The 26,108-nt window shown below is 41.0% G+C and overlaps 2 long non-coding RNA genes across 3 annotated transcripts; one reads left to right on the forward strand and one right to left on the reverse strand.

The window, feature by feature from the left end:
• Positions 1-652: 652 nt before the first annotated feature.
• On the reverse strand, positions 653-18,946 carry LOC138764214 (uncharacterized). 2 transcript variants are annotated; one of them, XR_011358073.1, is made up of 4 exons: positions 18,813-18,946; positions 12,103-12,154; positions 6,819-8,298; positions 653-1,181 (listed from the first exon to the last, which is right to left on the reverse strand). It is a non-coding gene; the product is annotated as an uncharacterized lncRNA (long non-coding RNA). The 2 variants fall into 2 exon arrangements; XR_011358074.1 differs by having other exon boundaries at positions 18,762-18,946.
• Positions 18,947-19,493: 547 nt separating this feature from the next.
• Positions 19,494-26,023, forward strand: LOC138764213 (uncharacterized). Its single transcript, XR_011358072.1, has 3 exons — positions 19,494-19,655; positions 22,330-22,384; positions 23,533-26,023. It is a non-coding gene; the product is annotated as an uncharacterized lncRNA (long non-coding RNA).
• Positions 26,024-26,108: the final 85 nt, after the last annotated feature.

The following is a 26,108-nucleotide window of genomic DNA, read 5'->3' on the forward strand; positions in this document are numbered from 1 at the left end:
TCCTGTATCTATTTTTGTATGTGGATCACCAAATTAGAGATGTTGTCAGAGCTAATACATATAGCGGTTTTGATCTATAATTTTACAGGTGTCCCCATGATCAGCAAGGATAAAGTCAAGGTCCATTCGGTTCTGAATCATCACAGAATGGATGGATTGGTTCGGTCTGAAAATCCATTCTATCACTTTCTGTATGGGGTAGGGGCTGGGTCTTGAGGGGATACTGTGATAATCATGCCGCCTGTCAAGGTACACAGATTTTATTCGAGTCATGCCAGGAGGAATGAGTAGTATTAATGTCAGGTAGACCCAATGTCACCCGAGTTAATAACAGAATCTCATCTGAAAATCACAGTGACATAGTACAGTATAGAAGGCATTTTCTTGCATACAAATCTGACAGAAATCTTTGAAATTATTGTTACAAGCTCAGATTTTACACAAGGTATCACTCCCTTCTAAAGACAGGGAAATGGTTTGACATCCATCATTTATTTGCATGTACAATTTATAATTAAATTGGTTCTGCTGTGTATTTTCTGTCTTGACAGCGCCGGCTGACTATCACACCAGGGTTGCATAACCATTGTACCATGTGTTCATCGGTCCATTCCACCACTACATCCATGGTGTACTATCATTTTGGTGTTTCATTCTTGCATATGAAATTAACAGTAGTCTGGAAAAGTTGCTTCCAATATACAGTGACATCCATTTTCGCTGTGCCTGTTATCTGGTCTTTAATTATCATATGTAGATGGTTGGTTTCACAATAATATTAAGCCATTAAAGTTAAAAATGGAGAGGGAATCTTCTGGGCTGAAAGAATATTGGATTGGGACTGAGCTAGCACCATTAAAGTCTTAGGGTGTATTTGACAATCCAAATCTTGTCTGACAGTTTGTGAAACCTGAATGGCTATGTTTGCGCAGGAATTTCTTTTATGAATGGGCTTTCCTGTTGACAGTTTGGCTGAATGGAACGAGCCATTTACCAACGATCATGTCTGTGAACCCACTTGAATGTTTCTTTGCCGAGGAGCCCAGGAAATGGCTGAAGTAGTTCATTCAAATGGATTTGGATAAGGAGATGATTGGTGTTAATTGTCTTTGTCTGGAATGGGGTTTTTTTTCTCCATGGCAACCCCTGGTTTTTCTCTGGCCTCAACTCAGGGCTAGTGACTGGTGATTTAATAAAAATAAATCTGTAAGATTTTTTTTCCATTTTATTAATGTCTGGACATCATAAAAATGCAAACTTTAACAATACCTCCTGTTGAGTTGGTTAGAATATGGGAATAGATTCATCAGCTATAAACATTCATCTTATCACCATGTGATAAGATCTATCACCAATGTATATAGTGTATATAATTACAGTATCTAGACTGTGCTTACAGCGATTGGCTAAGCCACACCTATTGTCTGGGCCTTAAAGGGTGGTGTCCCTAGCCAGGTCGGATCATTCCGGACTGGTCGGCCACCTGTGAAGAGCTCCTGTCTTTTGCTAATAAAACCCTTGGTTTGGATCAACAAGTCTTTGATTCTTTCAACGAGCTCTACACACCATACAAGTAAGACACATTTAAAAAGGTGTTATGCTATCGCCCAAAATTGCTCTTTTCATTCACGACTCCTGGATTCAGTTCAAATGTCAAGGTGGTGACAAAAAGGCATAACAATAGAGTTCTCATGTTGTTCTGTTATAATAAGTCTTAGGTGGACCTTTTTCCTTCATTCTATTTGGTATATCCAGTGAGGCTTTACAGGAGTCAATGTTATTAATGGGGCATGGAATGGCCTTTTCCCCTGAGTTCCCAATTTCTTCCAATCCCAGTTCTGTGTTAGTTTGTACTTTCCTGGTTTGACATTAGGATATTCAACACTTCGATCTGTTGGATCGCACTCCTTTAGGTGGGCTTGATGTACTTCTAAATGCATGCTCAAAAAAAGGTTTTCGTTAGATTACTCAGATATTTGCTCCAGTCATCACCTAATGGAAATAAATCCAACCCCACTAGCAGTGTGGGCTTTGCTCCCCAAGGTGTCCTCATTGGCGGTCTGTAGACCATCTCTGCAGCAGATAGCCCTGACTTAGCCTGTGGCGTCACCCGCATTTTAAACACTTTTAGCCAATTTTAGTCCCGTTTCCTCAGTCAATTTGGCCAGCTTAGTTTTTAAGGTTCCATTTTCACGTTCCATTATTCCTATTGCCTGAGGTTGATGGGAGTAGTGGAACCACTGCTGGATCTTGGCTACAAAATGAGGGCCATTATCTGAATTCAGGCAGTCCATAGCAGGAAATTATTTCCTTTAACAAAATTTTAAACTAACAGTCAAAGCAGTCAAACAAAATCTTAGCTAACACTCAAAGCAGTATTGTTGGTGGTTGGGTTAGTCTCAATCCATTGACTAAAACATCTACTATCACCAAGCAATATTTACAGCATTGCACTTGCGATAATTCAATAAAATAGAATTATAAACAAGAAAGATAGGTAATTATAAACAAATCTAATTATAAACAAGAAGGATGGCCTCTTGGCAAGGGGTATGTCCCGGCTGGCCTGGTGTCCCTTTACCAACATTGTGTTATCGGCATAAAGCAGTTCTTCGCTTTATTTTCCTGGCTGCTTCACTAAAATTTGGATGCCACCATGTCTGCAGTGAAGCATTTACCTCCTTGCCCAGGTGGGTATCAGTATGCACATAATTAACCAATAGGGATGAAAAGGTACCTGGTACACATGTTTGGCCAGCTGGCATAATCAATAACTGAGTATCAGGATGTTTGATGGGCGCACTAACCGTCAAGTAGCTTGTTTATTTCCCACCCCCACCCCAGGACCTCCCTCTCAGGTTCCCTGCAGTTTATAGGCAAAAGAATGCAGACTGAATGAAATGAAGAATCACATATTGAAAAATGGAAGGGTCCATGCAGAACTTTGGGAGTATAAGAAAGCTCACTCAGGATTATGCACTCAAAATGTAAATGATGTTTCTTAAGCCACTTTCAGGTGGCTAGAATACCCAACTGTAAAGCCGCCTAATCTACCCCAAAGCTGCTGTCGGGTGGCCACCTGAAAGTGGAGAATCCGGCCAGGAGGAGCACTTACCTAACCCTCCTCCTGTGGGTATATTCTCCGGCTCTGAGAACTCCCCCCCCTTCACCCCCCCCCCCCCCACCCCGCACCTGAAAGCAGCAGTGGGACTACGGCCACAGTCCGCAGGAGCCAGTGTTCGCTTGGACACGTCTCCTCCGCGGCCACCTGAATGTCCCAGCTGCAATCCCCAAACCGCGTCTGCTGGCGTGTTATCTGCGTCCAAGCACCTGAAAGCGGCTTTACTGACAAAACTACAGCTCACCACTTTTCACATCCTCCCTCATTTCAGCTAATTGTCCCTTAGCTCATCTGCCTATCTGCTGCACTTTGACAATATCCCCCAAATCATTCTCATTTTCTGTTTAGGAGGCAATGTAGTATAAAAGTTTTGCTTTACTCTTTTAATTTTCTCACTGTCCCAGAACTTGGCGTTTGCATTTTTTCTTTGGTTATCTTGTCTCTATTGCTGAGTTACTGCATTTCAATGACATGCAAATATTCAGCCATTCAGAAATAGTTCAACTTAACTACTTACCTTTGACAGTTTGCAGGAACAGTAGGTTAACTTATGACTGAATGTTTGACACACTATTTGAGCTAGGTTTATGCTTCAAAGGAGAATAGAGTAGAAGTTAAAAAGTCCTCACCTTTAAAAAAACAGTGTATAGTCTTATTGCTATTTTTTTCACCTCAGAATATTCACTTTTAAACCACCCTTGTTTTTGTCAGGTTGTCAAAATGCGGGCAGCAGGGTAATGATCCCTCTTGCGTTCACTGGTTTCCCCTCTTGGGAGTTCTGTGTCACTATGAACTGCCTCTTTGGGTTGGACCATGTTTTCATTACACTGTGTCTGTTTCTAGCTCCTGCTGGGCCTCGTTACTTCTCCTCTGGTGGGTTTTCCTCACTGCCTAGTGTCTGGCTGGGTCTGCTGGGTATTTGGGTTGGGTGGGATTCCAGTTTGGATTAGGGTTCTGGTTAGTCAAGGAATTCAGATTTGGGTTAGTTTGAGGGTTAGGGTAAGGTTGGGTGGCGTTAGGGTGCCCATATGCAGGCAGCAGGGCAATGATCCCTCTTGTGTTCTCCATTTTCCCCTCTCGGGGGTTTTGTTCCTTTTGGTTAGGTTTGGGTGTGGGGTTCCAGTTGGGGTTCATGGGGAGTTCAGATTTGGGTTAGTTGGGGGGGGTTAGGGTTAGGTTGAGGTTGGTTTTAGGGTAGGGGTTTGAGGCAAGTGGGGGGTTAGTTGGGGTTTTGGGTTAGGAGTGGGTTAGTTAGGGATTTTGGACCTGGGTTAGTTGGGGGTTAGGGTTATGGGTTGTGTGTGGTGGGTGTCATGGTGGAATTTAGGCTTAGTTGGGGATTCAGGTTGGGTTGGGGTTCGGGCTACCAAATGTCTCAGACAGTGTTCAGGTTGGTTTGTCAATATCCGGGCATCCCTCTTGTGTTCACTGGTCTCAGTTTCTGTGTCTCTATAAACTGCCACTTTTGGTTGGCCCATGCGTTCATTATCTGCGCCTGTTTCTTGCTCTTGTGTGGTCATTTGTGCATTTTGATATGTCCTGGGGTTAGTTTATTGTCTACCTTACATTCACACCTTAGGGTTAGGTGTGAGATTTGGAATAGGGTTAGGGTTTGGATTTGGGCTTTGGTTGGGCTTATGATTCGGGTTTGGTTAGGATTAGGTTTAGTGGACCACCGGGACAGTGGACCACGGGAGAGAGCAGGAAGTACTGAAAAAATTATGAATACACTAAGAAAATGACATTGCACAATACACTTTGACCTGGGTTGGTCCCGGATTGCCAGCAGTTCAGTTTCAACTGGGAAAATGATAAGGGATCTCGGAGGTAAAAAGTCGGAACTGGAATGGCACCCTCATTCTGGTTCAGAGCTTTTTTTTTTAATTACACAGCATCCCTTCGGAGAAACTGGGAATAATTTCCTGGAACACAGTGACTGTATATAAAAAAACATTCAAATACTCTGCCTACAATATAATTTGAAAAAAAGTTCCAAAGCAGTTAACCATCTGAAAGCAAGACATGTCTACTATTTTAAAGGAAAAAAGTAGTTGAAGAAGTGCAAACCTGGCGATCAGACAATAGTGTAACACGTCATACGTGTTCAATTAATATATGAAAGTTTCAGTCACAAAAAAATAATGGGCACAGATAAATCAATTATTATTTTTTATATAATGCCCAAGAACTTATTAGTTTGTTTTGGTCAATAACATGTTTTATCCTTAAAGATTGTCAAGTAGAACACTTGACGTGAACTCAGTGCATTATTGGAAATGAAACAGAAAATGGTGGAAACACTCAGCAAGTCTGGTGGAGTTAAGATTTCATTTCAGGTTAAGGCCCTTCCCTCAGAACTCAATGTACAGTAGTTCAGAGGGTAAAGCTGCTGTGTAATCGGACCACTTGCTACCCATCAAATCAGGGATTGGGGCACTTTTGTGCAAGCAACATGCCTATTCTCAGTCAGTGTAGCAAGGAGCTGCAGAGATTTGAATTTTTTCAGATTTATGACAAAGGAATGTTGTTGATAGGAGTACCAGTACAGTGTAGATGTCAACAGAGCAACTGGCACTTTAACGTGCACACACGGATTAGCAGGTAAGATCAACAAAGGGTTAAGTCAGTCACTAAGGGAAAAGCAAAAGTTTCTCTCTTTCTATACAAGGTGGGGTTGGGGGGGCACTGGGCAAGAGAGCATAAAGTGACCTCAGACCTTTTATTTATTTTTGCACTAGATATGTGTGTGTATTTTGTCCTTGTTGTGATCTCCCCATGTTCATTTTCTATAAATTGTTCGCAAATGTATTTCATCCCCGATGTGACTTTCCCACGCCCGCTATAAATTGTGCATGTTTTATTTCTGCTACTATTTTCATCGTAAATATCAGGTCTTTCATCTGAAATGCTAATTTAGTGTCACATTTTATAGATGGTGTAGGATATTATCAGAATAATCATGTTCCTTATTTCAATTTTAACCAATTGTGGTCTTTAAATGTCCCATACAGGACTCCTAGTGACGCCACTTAGCACCTTCTAACTTGATATACATCTTAACCAAATTGCTTAGCTGGATATTTTTAATTTAGTGAAATTGGTCCCTTTGAACTTCCTAAATCAACATTATTGGTATAATTAAAGAACAAAATAGGATTTCAAACAGGCATTTGTTGAATGTTGAAAAAATGGTTACATAGACTATGTATAACATCTGGAGAAAAGTTTAATTTCAGAATTGGGTGGGAGATGCCAATCATTATCAGCTTCACTATGGATACCAAACAAGGTTGACGTGTATTTGGGGTCACAAAGTACGTTCTTTTTCATTGCCTTCACCAGAGAACCATTTTAACTCTGTCTTATACTCTACTATAAAAATTTACCATTTAAATTTACCTGGCCAGCCCTTTTCTGGCCTCCACCTCAATTCCTACCATCTTTTCTGAGTTGCACCACTCACTGTCCAATTTAAATCTGCACAACTCACTGCCTAATTAGAAACACTCTCCTACTCTTAATTTACCAGGTCCTCATTTCGGTTTGGATGCAAATAACACATTTGCTGTACCGAGTTCCCCCATCGCTGTCCCATTTCCCCAGTCTAATTTCCTAAACGATTTTCACAATAAAAAAATTTCGCTCAAGCTAACGAACTATGCGATAATGAGCAGAATTCTATTCTTATTCCTCTTACCTTTTCTTCAATTTTGGGTTCTTTCTCTGGATGAGGGAGCACAGAGTTCCCAGGAATTGGCTATGGGGTCCAGGCTCAAGGGTCCCAGAGATGAACTTCAACTCCATCTGAAGTCCCAGTTTCCTTGTGGCCTCTTACTCCATCCGCAGTGATCGTCCCAGCGAGATCCTGCAGCACTACATCAATGTGATAGTCGGCCCACGCTGTCAAGACAGAAAATACACGGCAGAACCAAGGGAGCATACCAACAGGTTCATTACATTACACTAGCGGGAGTGAGGAAGAAGACTAAGTGTCACTTTAGTCAGTATCGGCCCTCACACGAAGATCACACTGATTTGGTACCGTATTTATGGCATATTTATTTTCCCGGCATATTGTCACAACTTGATAAACAAGTTTTTGAAATCATATGAGGTAAATTGTTCCAGTTCCTTATTACCATTTGTCATTGTGGTTCTTTCTTAAGAAATGTAAACTATTGACGTCAAATGGTTACACACATTAACAGTTAATCATGTTTCTGTTTTAGGTCTTTAAATATTTGAGGTAATGTCTCAGTAACATGAACATTAAAATGTATATTTGATCATTATGACATTTTCCAAATCTAAATTAGATTAAGTGAGTAAATGTTATTTCAATGCTGACCATATTTTCCCACAGTCATATAATAAACTAACCATGCAAACCTAGTTTCCCACAGGAAACTACATACAGTATATCACTTGTGGTATTAATAAATGAATGATCAAAATAAGGCAAACATTAATAAAGTAAGATTAATAGAATCTATTTAAATTTTTAACATCAAAGAAATCCAAAATAAACTAAATACACTAAATTAACAAAATTAAAATCAAAAACCACATAATTATTAAGTAATTTAACCCTTCAATTAATATCAGAAAAGAGGAGTCAGACTTCCCCTTAATCACGAAAAAAACCCTTTCAACTTCAGACACAGACTGTGAGTTGAAATGGAGTCAGCCAAAACTTTGCGAACATCATCCACTGAATCCAAAAAATACTTATTGCCATCTTCCAAGGTGATCTGCAGACAGGCTGAATACAACCAAACCATATAACTCAGTCATAACATCCCTATATTCTTTCCACATCTCCATAACTTCAAATCAGAAATCTTCAATGATTCTAATTTGTTGATCGCGATAGCTCAAATTTATATACCAATGAACTTCACAAATAACACGATCCCTTGTCTTGATTGTTGTGCAAATGAAGAATTCCTAAATGTGAACAATATTCTGATGTTGGCTTGGGAACCAGAGACTGGTGTGTTCTGTCGAGCTCGGGCTTAGTAGTAAAAGCCTTTCTTCCAAACACTTCCACAAATAAATTTCAGAAGAAATCAGTTAACTTGCCTTTCTCAGTATTTTCCTTTAAGCCCAAGATCCGAACTTTTTGGAACTGTTCCTGATCTCCAAATCAACCACCTTCGAGGATAACTTGGGAGTTCCTAGCAGACAATACATCACATGCAGTTTTGAGTTTATCTATATGGTCGTTAACAGGCACCAAACCAACCTCCACAGTTTCCCAACGATCCTCAATTGCTGAAATTGATTGTAGGGCTTTTCAAGTTTAGAAGTGATCTCTCATTGACTCTCTTTTACTGATCCGGTTATTTCTTGTGTTATCTCCCATGCTTGTCTTTCCAACGTGTCTGAAATGAAGTCTGCAGTCAGAGATGCTGTCTCCTCTTTACCATTTTTATCAGCTTTGGCCTCTCTGGTTGTTGTCATTTTCAAAGGGCAATGATGGTAAATATTGGAGGGATCATGTTTAAGCCACTTTGGTTAAAGATTAAAAATGATTAGTCAGTTTTCTGGGTATGTTGAATTTGGATAAAAGTGAACTTTTAATTTTAAATGATCCTACACCAAGATATTCTCATTTTCCTTTTAAGATTGTGAAGGATCAATTTATCTATCTCAGTATTACAATGTCTAGGAGTTCTAAACATCTGTTTAAGGAAAAACTTTCTACTTTAATTAATCAGGTCAAATTGCTACCTTTATCACCTTTATCTACTTCCATAATTGGTCATATCATATAACCATATAACAGTTTACAGCACAGAACTTTGAGTCTGTGCCAGTTCACTTGAACACTAGCTCCCTACTTCTGCTCTCTGCCCATAACCCTCCTACCCCCTCACATCCATGTACATATCCAACCTTCTCTTAAATGACAGAAGGGACCCTGACACAACTATCTCTTTTGGAAGATCATTTCATTCTGCCACCACTCCCTGAGTGAAGAAGCATCCTCTAACATTTCTCCTAAAGTTTTACCCCCTTACCCTTAACTTATGCCCTCTTGTTCCAACCTCCCCTGCCCTCTGGGGAAAGAGTCTATTTATGTCTAGTCTATCTATTCCGTGATGAATGCAAAATTGGTGATGTTTCTTTGGTTCACATGTTCTGGATTTCTCCTAGTTTAGAAAAGTTTTGGAAAGATATCTTTCAAGCATTGTCGGTGGTTCCAAATCAAAAGCGAATTTCATCTTTTACTTCATTGATGGCCAGTCGGGCAATTTCAATTAAGTGGAAAGATAATACTGCACCTACATATGGTTGTGATAGTACAGATCTATCACCAATGTACATAGTGTATATAGTTACTGTATCTAGACTGTGCTTACAGCGATTGGCTGAGAGCTAAGCCACGCCTATTGTCTGGGCCTTAAAGGGTTGTGTCCCTATCCAGGTCGGATCATTCCGGACTGGTCAGCCACCTGTGAAGAGCTCCTGTCTTTTGCTAATAAAAGCCTTGGTTTGGATCAACAAGTCTTTGGTTCTTTCAACGAGCTCTACAATTTTATTAGCAAAAATATATATTTTTTAAAGGGATGGAGCGTTTAACTCGGCCAGAAAAACCTGATATCGACCCACAGTCAGCTACAGCCTTTAAAGCCTTTAACTTCTAGCTGCTGAACTTTGAAAACTTCCTGAGATTCATTGAGGTGGAGGAGGATAACCAGCGTCTAACAGCATTGCTGTCTATGGTGTCCTTGAGAGTCTACGAGAACATCCAGGATGAGACCACTTACACCGCAGCCATGAAGGTACTATAAGAACTGTATGATCATTCCGGACTGGTCGGCCACCTGTGAAGAGCTCCTGTCTTTTGCTAATAAAATTGTAGAGCTCGTTGAAAGAATCAAAGACTTGTTGATCCAAACCAAGGCTTTTATTAGCAAAAGACAGGAGCTCTTCACAGGTGGCCGACCAGTCCGGAATGATCCGACCTGGCTAGGGACACAACCCTTTAAGGCCCAGACAATAGGCATGGCTTAGCTCTCAGCCAATTGCTGTAAGCACAGTCTAGATACAGTAACTATATACACAATGTACATTGGTGATAGATCTGTATACCTAGCCAGGTCGGATCATTCCGGACTGGTCGGCCACCTGTGAAGAGCTCCTGTCTTTTGCTAATAAAAGCCTTGGTTTGGATCAATAAGTCTTTGATTCTTTCGACGAGCTCTACAATGGTTAAGGGATATTATGTCTTGTTTAAGTTTAGAAAAAAATAGATATCCAATTAAAGAGTCAAATAATAACTTCCAAAAGATATGGGCCCATTTATGGTCTATTTTCATAACCTAGGGTTGTTCTGAAATGTTGGTTCTGTGCTATCCATCACCAAGTTGTTGTCATTTGATTCTTACGTGTCAGCTTTTAACCTTGCTTAGTGGAAGGGGTTTTTGAATTATAAGGGTTTTTTTTTAATTCTGATCTTTTGAATTGTACATTACAATATATAACTGTTCTGTTCAATTTTGCATATATAAACATCAATAATCTTTTCTTTTTAAAATATTTTTAATTATCAAAAGCTAATTATTAGTCTCGAGAGTTAATCAAATCTTTAACACACACAAAGCAAAGGAAGCTTCTCTTTGGCGTCTGTGATGTTTCTGCCTCCTGTATGTTGCTTCCTGCTGTTAATATAAATGCTAATTTAGCTGTCTAAAGAGGCTAACATCTTTAAAACATGAACTATGGTTTGTTTCAGTCAATTGTTTAAGACTAAGGAATCCAGTATTAATGAAGACAAATTAGTGGTCTTTTCCTTAATAATTGTCACTTCTGGATGACTTAAAAATAGAATCTTTTACGTTGGCTACATATTCCAAACTGTTCGCACTCCAGAAGGTGAAAGAATATGATAGTGAATTCAACATAGAGGATTTTGCCTCTAAGGCCCAAGAAATCTACATAAATGCACATCAGTGCCTTGTTTGCCTTCCTTCCACAAGTGGACCTTGTCTCCTCCTTTAACGCAATTGTATATTTATGGTTTTCTCACCACAACACATGATACTCTAAAAGCAGGGGATGTTTACTTCTCTCTAACTCCAAACTGATAATTCAGTAAATTGGAGTTAAATAATCACTACAAAGATTTGTTTGATGGTTTTTAGTTATATTGGGAGAGTCATTCACAACAAAAGATAAATTTGACGTCCATGTACCATTCATTCGAATCACTTATAAAGACAAGCAGACTGAAAGTACAATGCACAAAAGTGCTGGAGAAACGCAGCATCCATAGAAAATGAAGGGTGATCAATGTTTACGAGCTGGGGCCTTCGTCATCTGAATAAAAAAATGAGCAAAGAGCGAAGAAGAGGAGGGAGGAAGGAGAAGGGGAGGAGCACAGGTAAGAGGTAATAAGTGGATACAAGAGGGAGGGTAGAAGAGAAAACATCTAAGTGATAGGGGAGGCGGTGCCTCTCTGATAGAAGAAAGGGAAGGGGTGAGGAGCAGAGAAAGGGGGAGACACAGAGGAGGAAATAGAAGCCCCTTCCCTTTCTTCCCCTATTGTAGCCCTGAACACACAACTGATTTTGGATAACTGGAGCAGTGAAAGAGAGTCAACCAGAGATCGATTCTTTTATCCTTTAGTTTGACTGCAATTCCATCTATCCGTTGATTGACATTATTAAATGCTCTTTCTGGGATCTATTCCAGGTACTGATTACGCTGCAATTCCATGCTCAAATCCTCTTGATCTCTGGCATTAATCAATTTGCTCACAGCTGCAGAATCAGAATCAAGCTTCCTACCATTTCAAATCACATTTTTCCTCTCTATCAGCAGGCTGCATGTTTCATTTTTGATTTTTATAAAAATAAACTTTTATTTAAAACCTGGAGAAATATTTGTTAATTCCAGTACTATTATAACCTTTCTGAATTTCTAATTGGGGAACCAGGACATAATGATCCATACAACAAAAGTTCAGATCTCACCTTGAGTGAATGTAAATATGAATCCAATGTTCTCGGGAAGGATGTGGTAGCACTAGAGAGGGGACAGAGAGATTCTCATAGATGTTGGCAAGAATGGGGGAACTTTAGCATTGAGGAGTGAGTATACCATCGGTGGAGGTTAGTTTCTTTGGAACAAAGAAAGGCTGATTAAATATACAAGACTGAGATAGAATGCACATGACAAACCTATTTTCCCTGAGAGAGGGTAGAAGTGCTCAATTATGAAAAACATGGATTTAATGTAATTGATTGAAACATTAAGAAGAAAGAAACCAAAAGACTGTCAGAATCAGAGACTCGTCCTGTGTTTTAGAAGGTATTGGATCTGAATTTTAAAGGCCAGAGATCAGGAGCCAGAACGTGGAATTAAACTGGATATTAATTTCTGTCCAGCAAGAGCGCAGTGACCAAAATGACCCACTTCAGTGCATTATCATTCCGTGTCTCTCCGTTCTGTGTATTGATGCCTATTAGCTCTTTTCCTGCCCGAGGACCCTGTTGGCTGGGGAATGGCATGATGTAGACTAGTGCAGCCATTCTCAGCGGGAGTGCTGAGCCCCCTGGGGGGAGGTGGTGAGGCACTGAACATTTAGGTAAAAAAGGCTTGTTTTCTTTCCCTCTCACGTAACATAAAAGTTTTTTTTTAATGTAGTCAGGAGGAGAGAAGTGCGGAAGGAACCAAAACCTGATTGCTTCCCAGGGAAGAGGGCCGATTAAACTTTGAGCATGGCTGAAAAAGGAGTTGTGAATGGCTGGACAAGAGCAGCAACCAAAAGGTAGAAAATAACGAGCTTCAAAGAAATATACAATACAAAAATGACAGTAAATACTTATGATCAAATTTTTTAAAAATAAAATAAACCTGCTTCTGCAGTTCAAATAAACAACAACTTGTGGATTTGCTTTGCTTTTCATATTAACAGAAAAATACAGTGCTATTACGTGAGGAACTAAAGATTCTATCAGGCCAGTATTTCCTGTGTCCGAGTTTTTTTATCTAAAGAATGCAGCTGGCTAATGGTTCTGACTTCTTGCACAACGTGACATAGAAAACGAAGAACATGGAAGACGGTGGATCATTCCTACTTTATTTAGATTTCCATTTGCCTCTTGCTTTGTAAATTCTTAATATTTATTTTTATTTGTTATAGTACTGTAAAGTTGATTCACCCAGGAAATGACTGCTTTGCAATGAATCTGTACATTTCATTCGGTTTACTGCAATCGGTGACCTTGAAGTGGCCTGTTTTCAAACCCATAACTAACAGATATCTTGAACAGCACTGGCCAAGTTGAGGAGTGAGAGGGATTATGCCACAAGATTCACTGGGTTAAGTGACAGGGTTCTGGCCTGTGTCCAAAGCCACTTAGCAAAGACCCTTCAATTTAACTTGGTTCCTTCCATGAAAGCAACTCTTTGCCTAGTTGCTGGGGAAAGAAAGCACAATTTTATCTGTCGAGGGGCAGTGATCGTTAGCTAGCAGTGGCCTTGGAGAGTATGGTAAAACGAGAGGAGAATTTTCCTTCCCAAGATGGCCTGAGAGAAAAGCAAACCTACTTTCTTTGTGCTAGCTGTCCAAGCCGAGCAGCCTAATAAATTCTCTCATCAGTGTTACCCAGGCTTTCAGGTCACAGGCTCAGAGAAAAGCCTCAAAGATTTGCGGTAGATTTTACCAGTGGCTAAGTAGGATGTCGGAATTTTTCAATAACATCAGTCATCCAGAACATGGATATATAGATTGGAGTGAGAAACGAAATGCTGCTGTATCCTCCACAGCTGCTTTGTGTGTGGTTGTTTTTCACAGGTTGGCGGATTTATCAGAGACACTGCTGTGAAATGGAAAGATTCAACCTGTGGTGTGACAACACTTTAATTTCTCGTGATAAATGGAGTAACAAATGAACAAATCTTTCCAGATTTTTTTTTAAACTGGACGTGCTGAAAATTTCATATCAAAGTCCAAAGTTCTGGATATACTCAGCAGGTCAGGCTGCATTTGTGGGACAGGACAGTTCACATTTCATGTTTGCCCCTTGGCTATAGTGAAGAGTCCAGGGTCAGGCGGATGCTCGAATCTGGTTTGTGCTGATATCTGGATTTCTCACTGTGCTGATGTGGATCTGCTTGGAAGGTTATGTAGTCCCTCCAAATTTTGATATGTGGCCTGGTAAAGTTGCCAGCTTCCAAATGAATGTGTCTTCTTTAGGGAGTCTAGTCTTCAGGTTTTGATGTATGTGGGGTCTGTGGCAGTAAATTCACAATTTTTCACAGTATATTGAATATATTCCCTATCCTTTAACTCTCTTCCCTCAAAATGTTGAAATCTTAACTAAAATAAGTGGGTGGCACAGTAGCACAATAGGGCAGAGGGGGCAGTCTCAGGGCTCCAGCAATCTGGTTCAATCCTGACATCTGGTGGTATCTGGCTGGCATTTCCCCAGATGTTTCACTTTCCTTCCACGTGCTAACGCTAAGCTAAACAGTAGTTTTAGCTGGTTCCTATAAATTATTTCTAGTGTAGGTGAATGGTAGGAGATCCAGCATGGAATCGACAAGGAAATGAGAGAGATAAACCTCAAGGAAATATTAGGGGAATATGGTTGTTTTGAGCTGATGTAGACTTGATTGGCTGAATGGCTCCTATTGTCTTGAGAAATGAGTAAAAAAATTCAAATAGAGGCCTTATTCACACATACAACAGACACAGCATCAGCTTTGCAGTAGTGTTTAACCATATCTCTTCTTCTCCTTGGCTTGGCTTCGCGGACGAAGATTTATGGAGGGGTAAATGTCCACGTCAGCTGCAGGCTCGTTTGTGGCTGACAAGTCCGATGCGGGACAGGCAGACACGGTTGCAGCGGTTTGCAGGGGAAAATTGGTGGGTTGGGGTTGGGTGTTGGGTTTTTCCACCTTTGCCTTTTGTTAGTGAGGTGGGCTCCGCGGTCTTCTTCAAAGGAGGTTGCTGCCCGCCGAACTGTGAGGCGCCAAGATGCACGGTTTGAGGTGAGATCAGCCCACTGGCGGTGGTCAATGTGCCAGGCACCAAGAGATTTCTTTAGGCAATCCTTGTACCTCTTCTTTGGGGCACCTCTGTCACGGTGGCCAGTGGAGAGCTCGCCATAGAACACGATCTTGGGAAGGCGATGGTCCTCCATTCTGGAGACGTGACCTACCCAGCGCAGTTGGATCTTCAGCAGCATGGATTCAATGCTGTCGGCCTCTGCCATCTCAAGTACTTCGATGTTAGGGATGAAGTTGCTCCAATGAATGTTGAGGATGGAGCAGAGACAACGCTGGTGGAAGCGTTCTTGGAGCCGTAGGTGATGCCGGTAGAGGACCCATGATTCGGAGCTGAACAGGAGTGTGGGTATGACAACGGCTCTGTATACGCTAATCTTTGTGAGGTTTTTCAGTTGGTTGTTTTTCCAGACTCTTTTGTGTAGTCTTCCAAAGGCGCTATTTGCCTTGGCGAGTCTGTTGTCTATCTCGTTGTCGATCCTTGCATCCGATGAAATGGTGCAGCCGAGATAGGTAAACTGGTTGACCGTTTTGAGTTTTGTGTGCCCGATGGAGATGTGGGGGGGCTGGTAGTCATGGTGGGGAGCTGGCTGATGGAGGACCCCAGTTTTCTTCAGGCTAACTTCCAGGCCAAACACTTTGGCAGTTTCCGCAAAACAGGACATCAAGCGCTGAAGAGCTGGCTCTGAATGGGCAACTAAAGCGGCATCGTCTGCAAAGAATAGTTCACGGACAAGTTGCTCTTGTGTCTTGGTGTGAGCTTGCAGGCGCCTCAGATTGAAGAGACTGCCATTCGTGCAGTACCGGATGTAAACAGCATCTTCATTGTTGAGGTCTTTCATGGTTTGTTTCAGCATCATACTGAAGAAGATTGAAAAGAGGGTTGGTACGAGAACGCAGCCTTGCTTCACGCCATTGTTAATGGAGAAGGGTTCAGACCATATAACAATTACAGTATGGAAACAGCCCATCTCGGCCAATCTAGTCCACACCAATTTAAGTGAAACTCCACTAGTCCCACCTACCCGCTCCCTGCCCTAACCCTCCAATCCCCTCACATCCATGCACTCATCCAACCTTCTTTTAAATGACAAAAATGACCCTGCTACAACCACCTCTTCTAGAAGGTCATTCCACTCAGCCACCACTCTCTGAGTGAAGAAGTTTCCTCTCATGTTACTTCTAAACTTTTGCCCCCAACCCTTAACTTATGATCCTTTGTTCCAATCTCACCTGCCCTCAAAGGGAAGAGCCTATCCACATCTATCCACCTCATAATTTTAAATACCTCTATCAAATCCTCCTTCAACCTTCTACGCTCCAATGTATAAAGACCAGTCTACTCAATCTTTCTTTCTTAAGAGCTTTCAATATGAACACATGAAGGGAACAGAGGAATGAGTATCATTTGCAAGCAACAAAAAATTAGTTTTATGGCATCATGTTTGGTGCAGGTCAAAGGAGGCCTCTTCTGGATGGTAAACATTGGATTATCTATGTGCATTGGTGCCAGAGCTACTTGGGCAGTTACCAATACTTCTGGTATTACCAGTGCCCCGACACAGTTTGTGCACATGTAGAACAAAAGGAATGAGAATCATTTCCTATCCCAGTAGATATAACCTAGTCCAAAATGAGAACTAGATGAACACAACTAACTGCTGGTTGGACTCTGAAGATCAGTCCACATCTGTGGGGAGAGAATCTGAGCTAACAATGTGAACAACCCATGACTTTCTCCACTTTGAGGATGTAATTCAGTGGATATGCAGAAGACCATGGAAGGCCATTATAGAACCTCTATCTTAGTAGAAATAGGACTAAAGGAGATGTTATCATACCATAACCATTGACATTAGAGGAATTACAACTCTGATGGTGTGGAAGCCAGATCTATTTTCAAAAGCCAATCTCACTCATGTGCCAGCTTCCCTTCTGAAATGGCTGCTCCCTGGGTTGGGGTAGTCTCCGTGGCACTGAGGTGGGCCAGATGGCAGGCAGAGGAATGAAAGCTCAGAGGGATGGACAGTGGCTCATACTATCTTCCCAGAACAATAATTGACTTGGAGCCCTATCTGAGATAAGGCATACTGAACTAAAAGCAAGTAAAATCTTAGAAATATTCAACAGGTCACACAGCATCTGTGGGAAAAGCAATTGAATTAACTCTGTTGTCCTCTGCACGGATGCTGCTTGACCAGTTGAGTCTTTACAGCAATTACTGTTTTTATTTCAAATTGTTCACCTCTCTTGTTTATTACTTTTGAATTTGCACAATTCCATTTTTGGGCCTGGTCCTCTTACCCAGTGCCCACTGATTAGGTTAAGGTGCACGTCCACCATAAAAAGCTGCAGAAAGGGCCATTGAAACTGCACCAAGGTCCTGCTTGCATCTTAAAGCTCAATTTACATTTTTTTAATGTAACGGCATCCTGTTAATTTGGGTCTTTCTTCCCCAGTGGGAGGCAGAATGAAGAGGTTTATCAACTTAAGTCTAACTCTGCCTTTTGGCATCTGGTTATTTGCAGAAAGATTGTGCTGTCCCTCAATAGTCTCATTATTCAAAATAAAGTTGTGAAAATAACCAAAAGTATGTACACTTGAGAGGCATTGTAGTGGTAATCTTTCAAATTTCATATTTATTGTCAGAGTACATATATGACATCACATACAACCCTGAGATTCTTTTTCCTGTGGGTGAGGCAGAATAACTACTTATTGGTAGTGCAATTAAAAAACCTGTACTTAATGTACGCGTAAACAAATTTTAAAATGTCAACAAACTGAACAGTGCAATACAGAGAAAGAAAAAAAATCAATGAGTCCTTAAATGAGCCCTTGATTAAGTTTGTTGTTGAGGAGTCTGATGGGGGAGCAGTTGTTTCTGAACCAGGTAGTGTGAGTCTTGTGGTACCTATACCTCCTTCCTGATGATAGCAGTGAGAACAGAGCATGTGCTGAGAGGTGTGGATCCATTGCCCTGTAGATGTTCTCAATGCTGGGGAGGGTTTTACCCGTGATGTCCTGGGCTGTGTCCATTACCTTTTGCAGGGATTGATGCTCAGGGGTATTGACATCCCCATAATAGAACATGAGGCAGCCGGTCAGCACATTTTCCACCACACGTCTGTAGAAAATTTCCAGGGTTTCCAATATCATACCAAACTGCCGCAAACTCCTGAGGAAGTAGAGATGGTGATGTGCTTTCTTCAGAATGCCATTAACGTGTTTGGTCTAGGAAAGATCTTCCGAGATTCAGGTACACGATCCTTTATCCGGAACCCTTGGGGGACAGTGTGTTCCTAATTTTGTATTTTTCCAGATTTCGGAAACCCCACCCAAATTATGCTGCCGTATCCACCCCCACCCCCTTCCAGTCACCCAGCCACCTCCCCCAAGCGCTGGCCGCCCAGCTCCTCCCCCCAAGCGCCAGTCCCTTGGCCGCCTCCCCCAAGTGCTGGTCCCTCGGCTGCCTCCCCCAGCACCAGCCGCCTCCCCCAAGCTCCAGTCCCTCGGCCGCCTCCCCCAAGCACTGGTCCCTTGGCCGCCTCCCTCAAGCGCCGGCCTCCCGGCTGCCTCCCCTGAGCACCCGCTGCCCGCCGCCTCTCTCCCCACTTACTGGATTTTGGAGCTTTCTGGATTTTAGATGTCCAGATAAAGGATCATGTACCTGTAGTGACTTCCAAGAACTTAAATCTCCTCATCCTCTCCACCTCTGATCCCTCAATGATCACTGGTTCACCTCTGGTTTCCCTTTCCTGGTCCACAGTCAGTTCCTTGGTTTTGGTGCTGTCAGTGCCAAGTTTTCAATCTCCCTCGTGTATGCTGACTCATTGCCCATTTTTATACAATCCCCTGCGTGACATCATCAGCATATTTGTGTATATAGATCTTAATTCTGATTCTTGCTGTGGAGAGTGATTATTTTTCCCCAGAAGTGAACAGAACAGAAAGACTGGATCGTGAGAGAATTCTTGAGCTCAAAGTTTTAGCATCACGAATGGCGGAACCATCATGGAGATTAAATCTTCAGAATTTAATGTGATCTTTGCTTCATGCAGTTGCTCCGATTCCTCAGAAGAGGAATGAGACAAGGGTAAAAGCAGAAAAGTGTTTGCAAAATAATGCTACTTTTTTTACTATAATCTCTGATTTCAGTAGAAGTCCTAAATGGTGTACCATTTTAACCTGAACAGGCACAATATTAGGAAAGCCATGGCTTTTTTTTTTAATTTGGGGTGGTTCAAGGAATTCTTATCTTCCAAAAACATTGAGTTTCCCTTGATCACGTGGGTTACATTTTCTTACTAGATTATTGCAGCTAGCTTATCAAATTGGTGATTACGGTGTTTATTGCATGTTTTCCAATTGTTGAAAAGTTCCACTGATCTAGTTCGCTGGACAAGCTGTCTAAAGTGCAGTGCTGATCTACATGAGGAGTTAGAACTTGTTCATTGGCGATAAATGCGCCATAGTCACCTGGCCACCTTGCACATTTTTGTAAGATATAAAGGTAGGTGTACACGATGAAAATTTTTTACTTGTAAATTGTACTTATTATTTAAGTACATTGTTTTAAAATGTTAAATCAGAATTTATTGTCATGAATGTGTCACAAAATTCATTGTTTTGCAGCAACAACACAGTGCAAATATTTCTATAAACCACTTCAAAACAAATAAAAATTGTGCAGGGAAAAGACAAAGTGAGGCAGAGTCTGTGGTTGATTGTTTATTCAGGAATCTGATGGGAGTGGGGAAGAAGCCGTCCTTGTGCTGCTGAGTGCTCGTCTTCAGGCTCCTGCACCTTTATCCCGATGGTAGCAGAGTGAAAAGGCCATGGCCTGGGTGGTGGGGGTCGTTGAGTATAGAAGCTGCTTTCTTAAGACACTGCCTCATGTATATGTCCTTGATGGAATATTGTCAATAGTTACCTTTACAGTTCATCCAATTTGTAAGATTCAAGAGATTTATTTCCTTGAGTAAAGTAAGAAAATTATGGCCTAAAACTTCAAGTGGGGAGTCCAGTGTGCAGGAAAAATCTCTGTCCCTGACTAAAATCCCCTTAGTATTTGTGCTTAGAACTCTTAGCCACGATTTTTTTCTAATGCAGCTTGCTGGGCACTCTCCAACCAGACAGCATTAATATTGGCTTCTCCAGTTTATGTTAAAACCCTCCAGCTCCTACCTCTTTCACCTCCATTCAGAGAGTGGCCACCTCCCCCATCACTTCTCAGCTTTTTTCTCTTCTAGCCTCCCACTGATATCCACCTATGATCTGTCAGCTTGTGCTCTTTCCCCCTGCTCCTCCCCCCTCCCCCCCCACCACCCCTCCTCTCCCACTTGATTCGGGCATCTGCCTGCCTTTTGCTCACACCTTGACGAAGGGCTCACACCCGAAATGTTGATTCCTCTGGATGCTGCCTGACCTGCTATTTCTCCAGCGCATTTGTGTATTGCACAGCCATGACAGCGTCTGCAGACTTAACATTCCCGCATTGGGTCTTCCATTAAACAGTATCACTTGCTCTGCATTAAATTAGAATTTCAATGTTGTGGAATACATGCCTTGCTTACATTGTCATTTCAATAGAACTGGAGGCCAAGTGATTGCATCATGGAGTACCCATTTTTGGACACTAATTGTGCAAAATTCATTTTTACCCGTTGCATGCTAGCAATCATTACCAGGTGAAATTGCATAAATGGTGGAATTGGACTTTGGCTCATGAGTTGGCATCAGGCTCCAACTCCCCATTATGAGCAACCAAAAAGTAGAATATTATGGTTTGCATGCAGTTTGAAAGGACATTCTAACATTGGGAGACGTGAGTGGGCAGCTTTAGATCTTAATCAAGCTGCTTGTCCAGAGGGCATACGGAAGTTAACAAGTAAGTGTTTTCTCTGGCATTTAGCTGTTGCAACTCTCATTCTATATGTGTTCATTAAGTGGCAATGGGCCATTGCAGGAGGTGTTGTTATGGGCGTCATTGGCCACTCAGGTTGGGTTTGGTGTGTGACAGGTTGCACCAAAGGAAAACACAGGCACAATGCTGTTTGGGGCATTATTCCACTCACATAAAGATCTAGTTTTACTGCTAGCTGCTTGCAGCAGTGACCCCAGGGAGAGAGGGAGCACACGGTCAGGACCTCGGCTTTATACCATGGGCCCTCTGGGCCCACCTGGTGGTCGGATGTCATTAGGCCGGGTGCCATGTCTCTAGGCCACCTGGTGGCCGAGTGATGTACCGCAGCATATCATCACACAGTGCACTGAGCATTTTGTTAGACTGAAGACTCCCCCTGCCCTCTAGATTTACAATGGAATGCCAGTTGAACTCCTCCAAGCTTGGGATTTTTTTTAATGGCAGCAACATGAATTCTTTATTTTGTACTAAAAGCCCATTCCTTAATGCCAGGAGATTAAGTAATCTTACTGAATGGCTGGAACTTCACCCCTTTATTTGTGTCTGCAAAGATCCAATGAGACGATTCCCAGGGACTACTGATCAGCTCAGGGCCCTGTGGACAGTCCCTGTTTCTGTGTTGACTTGCTGACACCTAGTGGTGAATGATCAATTTGCTTTTGTCCTGATTCTGCTAACTGTACATTAAAAGTCCTAAAATCCAGATCGTTTGGGATTGGGTCAGTCTGGATTTTCCAGATTTCCGGAGAGTACTTTTAAAATTCAAATTTAAGGAGAATAAAAAGGTCAATGTTGCTAGTTTATTAACGAAACATTTTTGCACCTAAAATAAAAAGTACCAAACAAATTTTTTAAATTATATCGGCGAGGTCGCTTGTTCCCACTGTGCATTTGTATCGCTTACACATGCACGTTCACACAAGCCAAGAGTTTGCAAGAAGTCCAGATTCTCGGGTGGTCCGGATTCATCTGGATTTTTGGACTTTTACTGCAGTTGTCTCACAACTAATATGTTTCAATAAGATCCCCCTCTCTTCTTCTAAAGTCCAAAGATTATAGATTTAGTTTATATAGCCACTCATGAGGGACAATGCTCTCATCCAAGGAATTAGCTAGTGAACCTCTTTTGAATGGTCTTCAAACTACAAAACCCCATGACTAAATTTAACTGAAGACTAATTTATTTTTGATGTACTTTTCATAATATGTACTTGCCATCTACTAAGTGATTACATTTCATTATTATTATGATTGCCTTCAGATTGACAATAGGTTACAAGCGCAAAGACTTCTATTCAGCCGGAGACTAGAATGAAGTAAGTCAGAAGAGTTCACAAATATTTAATAAAATTATTCTGCATTCAGAGGTAATATGTTTTATTATTTACTAGGTTTTACTCTCTTCTTCTTACCTGATTTTCAGGATGCTGGTATCTCCAGGTTTAGCCATGCTCTTTCTCTTAAGGAGTTCCCCTGCTGAAGAGTGTCCAGAAAACTGCAGGTGTAACATTTCAGCTCGGAGCGCGGCAATCAATTGCAGCTTCAGAGATCTGCGGGAAATACCACTTATTCCAGAAATGACAACGGAACTTTATCTGCACAACAACTTGCTCACAACGGTGGCTCCAGGCTCTTTCCGCTCATTGTCCAATTTGCAGATGATTAGTCTCCACAACAATTTCTGGAACTGTGATTGCCATATTGCATACCTCAGCCAGTGGCTGCAGAATCCACCAGCAAGGGTTCAATTTAATGTCACCTGTTTCACTCCTACTTCCATTCGAAGGAAGCCTGTGGCAGAACTCAGAGGAAATGAGTATTCTAGATGTCAACCTCTTAATCGATACCGATGCCATAATCTGTGCGCTGGAAGCATCGTTCTATGTCTTCTCTGTCTGTTTCTTATCATTCTAATGATGTGTTGTCTCAACAGCATCAAATCAAACCCTTACATATTTACACCCGGCAATTATTTCAAAAAAATAGAATATATCTCTTCAAAGAAAAAAAGACAAAATAACGAAAGATGGTTTCTGATGGAATTTGAGATGAGTGAGGAAGATGATGTTGAAAGCCATGAAAGCGTGGAAATTTTGCCACAAATAATAACTATTTTGAATACAACATTTAAAAATAAAATAAAGGAACACTAAACTTGCTCTATGTGTTTACATGGCATTTAAAAGTGTTAGAATAATTGAATATTTTCATTAAGACATCTCCAATCTAACTCGAATATGCCAATTGTATGACTAACGGAAAAGCCATTATTTGTAATGAGTCAAGAAAGACTATGACATTAACCTTAAAAGCAGACACAATTGTATATAATTAAGACCAAGCTACCATTAAGAGTTTTGTTTCAGTAAGTAAATACGCTCATAATATTTCCTTTCACTGAAATACGTGCATCTACACAGCAATGAATCATTCAGTTCCTCATTTTTTTTTTCTGTCATTCCAGTTTCACGGATGGAGGTTGAGAGTTTAAAAATGAAAGAAGACAGAAAAACGCAAGTAATAAGTAAATAATGAGTTTAAGAAAACTAGGCATTTTAATGGGTTTTTTTTTCAGATTAAAACTAATCCAGCTGATTCAAAATCCAAAATATTAATTGGTTAAAAGGTTGGCGTTGATTTTTGTTTAAGGATAACGTTGCCTTTTTATATTATGGTAATAGTGCAGGAGACCATTGATTTAATTTCCCGTCTTTGTATAGATTGACATTCAAATTCATGTCTCTGTCAAGGATGGAACAGCGCCCCAGGTCTGGGTGACACCCAGACCTGCCATCTGATTCAATCCTGACCTCTGGTGGTCCTGCTTGGTTCCTCCTGGTGACTGAATGAACTTCCTCAGGTTTGCTCTCATATCCTAAAGATGGGCAAAGTTGGTACCACTCCAATTGGCCCTGAGTGCTGAGGCACGGGGTAGAAATTGGGAAGAATTGAGGGGAATGTAGTGAGAACATGTTACGGGGAAACATTCGTGGGATTGTTCTGTGAGACAGAATAGATTCAATGGTCTCCTTCTAGACCACAAGGAAATAAAACTTATATAGTGGAAGAAAGATATGAATACTACCAAAAAAAACCAAAGTAAGTTAATTTGGAATTTAATCACATAAATGACCTGCCTGTTTCATGTTGTCATTCAGATCTACTGCAATAAGAATGAATTGTCGGAAGAAGGTAACAACAAAAGATATGTACTATGCGAAAGAAAGCTGTGATCAAAGATAATAATATAATCAATCCAACGATATGGACCATCAATTATTTCAAAAGACTAGAAATTATATAGAAACTGATGGGCTTTATTGACAACAGACTGTCAGGGATCATGATGGTCAGCTGTCCTGGACTGATCGAGTGGAACACGTCAGGAAGGACATCTTGCCGGTGGAAGACCTCTAGACCTCCGGGCTAGGAAGATGGCCTACCAGACTGTGGTGTTCTCCCTTTCCATATGACTGTTCCCTTGGGGGTTGTAATTGGTGGTCCTGCTCATGGCGATGCCTCTGGCCAACAGGCACTGACACAGTTTGTCACTCATAAAAGAGGACCCCCAGTCGCTATGGATATAGCAGGGGTACCCGAACAGGATGAAGAGATTGCACAGGGCCTTGATGACTGTGGCAGCGGTCATGTCCGGGCAGGGGATGGCGAATGGGAAACGCGAGTACTCGTCAATGACGTTTAGTTTAATTTATTTGTACAGATCACAAATTACACCTTAATTTAAGCAGCTATTTAAAATGCAATATAAAACAGGTCCCCGAGCTTTCAAATTGCACATACAACATGGTAACAATCAACAATCGCTTCCAAACACTTGCGAGTAAAAGTTCAACTTCAACCTCGATTTAAGAATTAAAGGAAGGGACTGGTTTGATGGAGGGAGGAATGTTGTTCCACAGTTTGGGGGCTGCTATCGCAAGGGCGCGATCTCCCCTTGAGATTGCGATGTGAGCGTGGAACAACCAAATTGGCCGATCTGGGGGGGGGGTTTAATTTTTAATATTTCAAACTATGAAACATATTAACCAAAATACACACAAACATTTCTCTCTTGAATATACACAGTGTCATTTTCTCCCCTTTTTCCCCTCCCTTCCCTCCCTACCCACTTTCTTTTTTCTTTCTTTGGCTTGGCTTCGCGGACGAAGATTTATGGAGGGGGTAAAAAGTCCCTACCCACTAAACACTCAACATATACAATACAATAAACCCATTAAACAATGACATCACACAATGAAAATAAACAAGAAAATTGTGTCATCTATTTTTACACACTGGGTCAGTTCATTTCATCTTCTTCCCATTCTATCATTTTAGGGGGTGGAGGTCCACGGTAGCCCCTCTCTGTTGAGTTCCATGTATGGTTCCCAAATTTGTTTGAATACTGTGATTTTATTTTTTTAATTATGTTATTTTTTTTTTCCAATTGAATACATTTATTCATTTCCATGTAGCATTGCTGTACTCTCAGGCTCTCTTCTGATTTCCAGGTTGGCATTTTACATTTTTTTGCTGCAGCTAAGGTTATCATAATAAATCTTTTTTGTGCTTCATCCAATTTGAGGCCTAATTTATTTACTTCTTATATTACTTAGAAGAAAGATCTCTTTATTTTTTGGTATGTTACTTTTTGTGATTTTATTTAGATCTTACCAAAACTTTTCCACTTTCTCACATGCCCAAATTGCATGTACCGTTGTTCCCATTTTCTTCTTACAGCGAAAACATCTATGTGGTACTGTTGGGTCCCATTTATTTAACTTTTGGGGGGTGATATATAGCCTGTGTAACCAATTATATTGTATCATGCATAACCTTGTGTTTATTGTATTTCTCATAGTTCCGGAGCATAGCTTTTCCCATTTTTCATTTTTTATCTTTGTTTAGATCTTGTTCCCTCTTTTGTTTAGGTTTACAGCTTATTTCATCGTTCTCTTTCTCTTGCAATTTGATGTACATGTTTGTTATAAATCTTTTAATTATCATTGTGTCTGTAATCACATATTCAAAACTGCTTCC

The sequence above is a fragment of the Narcine bancroftii genome, chromosome 5 (assembly GCF_036971445.1).
Source record: "Narcine bancroftii isolate sNarBan1 chromosome 5, sNarBan1.hap1, whole genome shotgun sequence".
Taxonomy (NCBI): Eukaryota; Metazoa; Chordata; class Chondrichthyes; order Torpediniformes; family Narcinidae; genus Narcine; species Narcine bancroftii.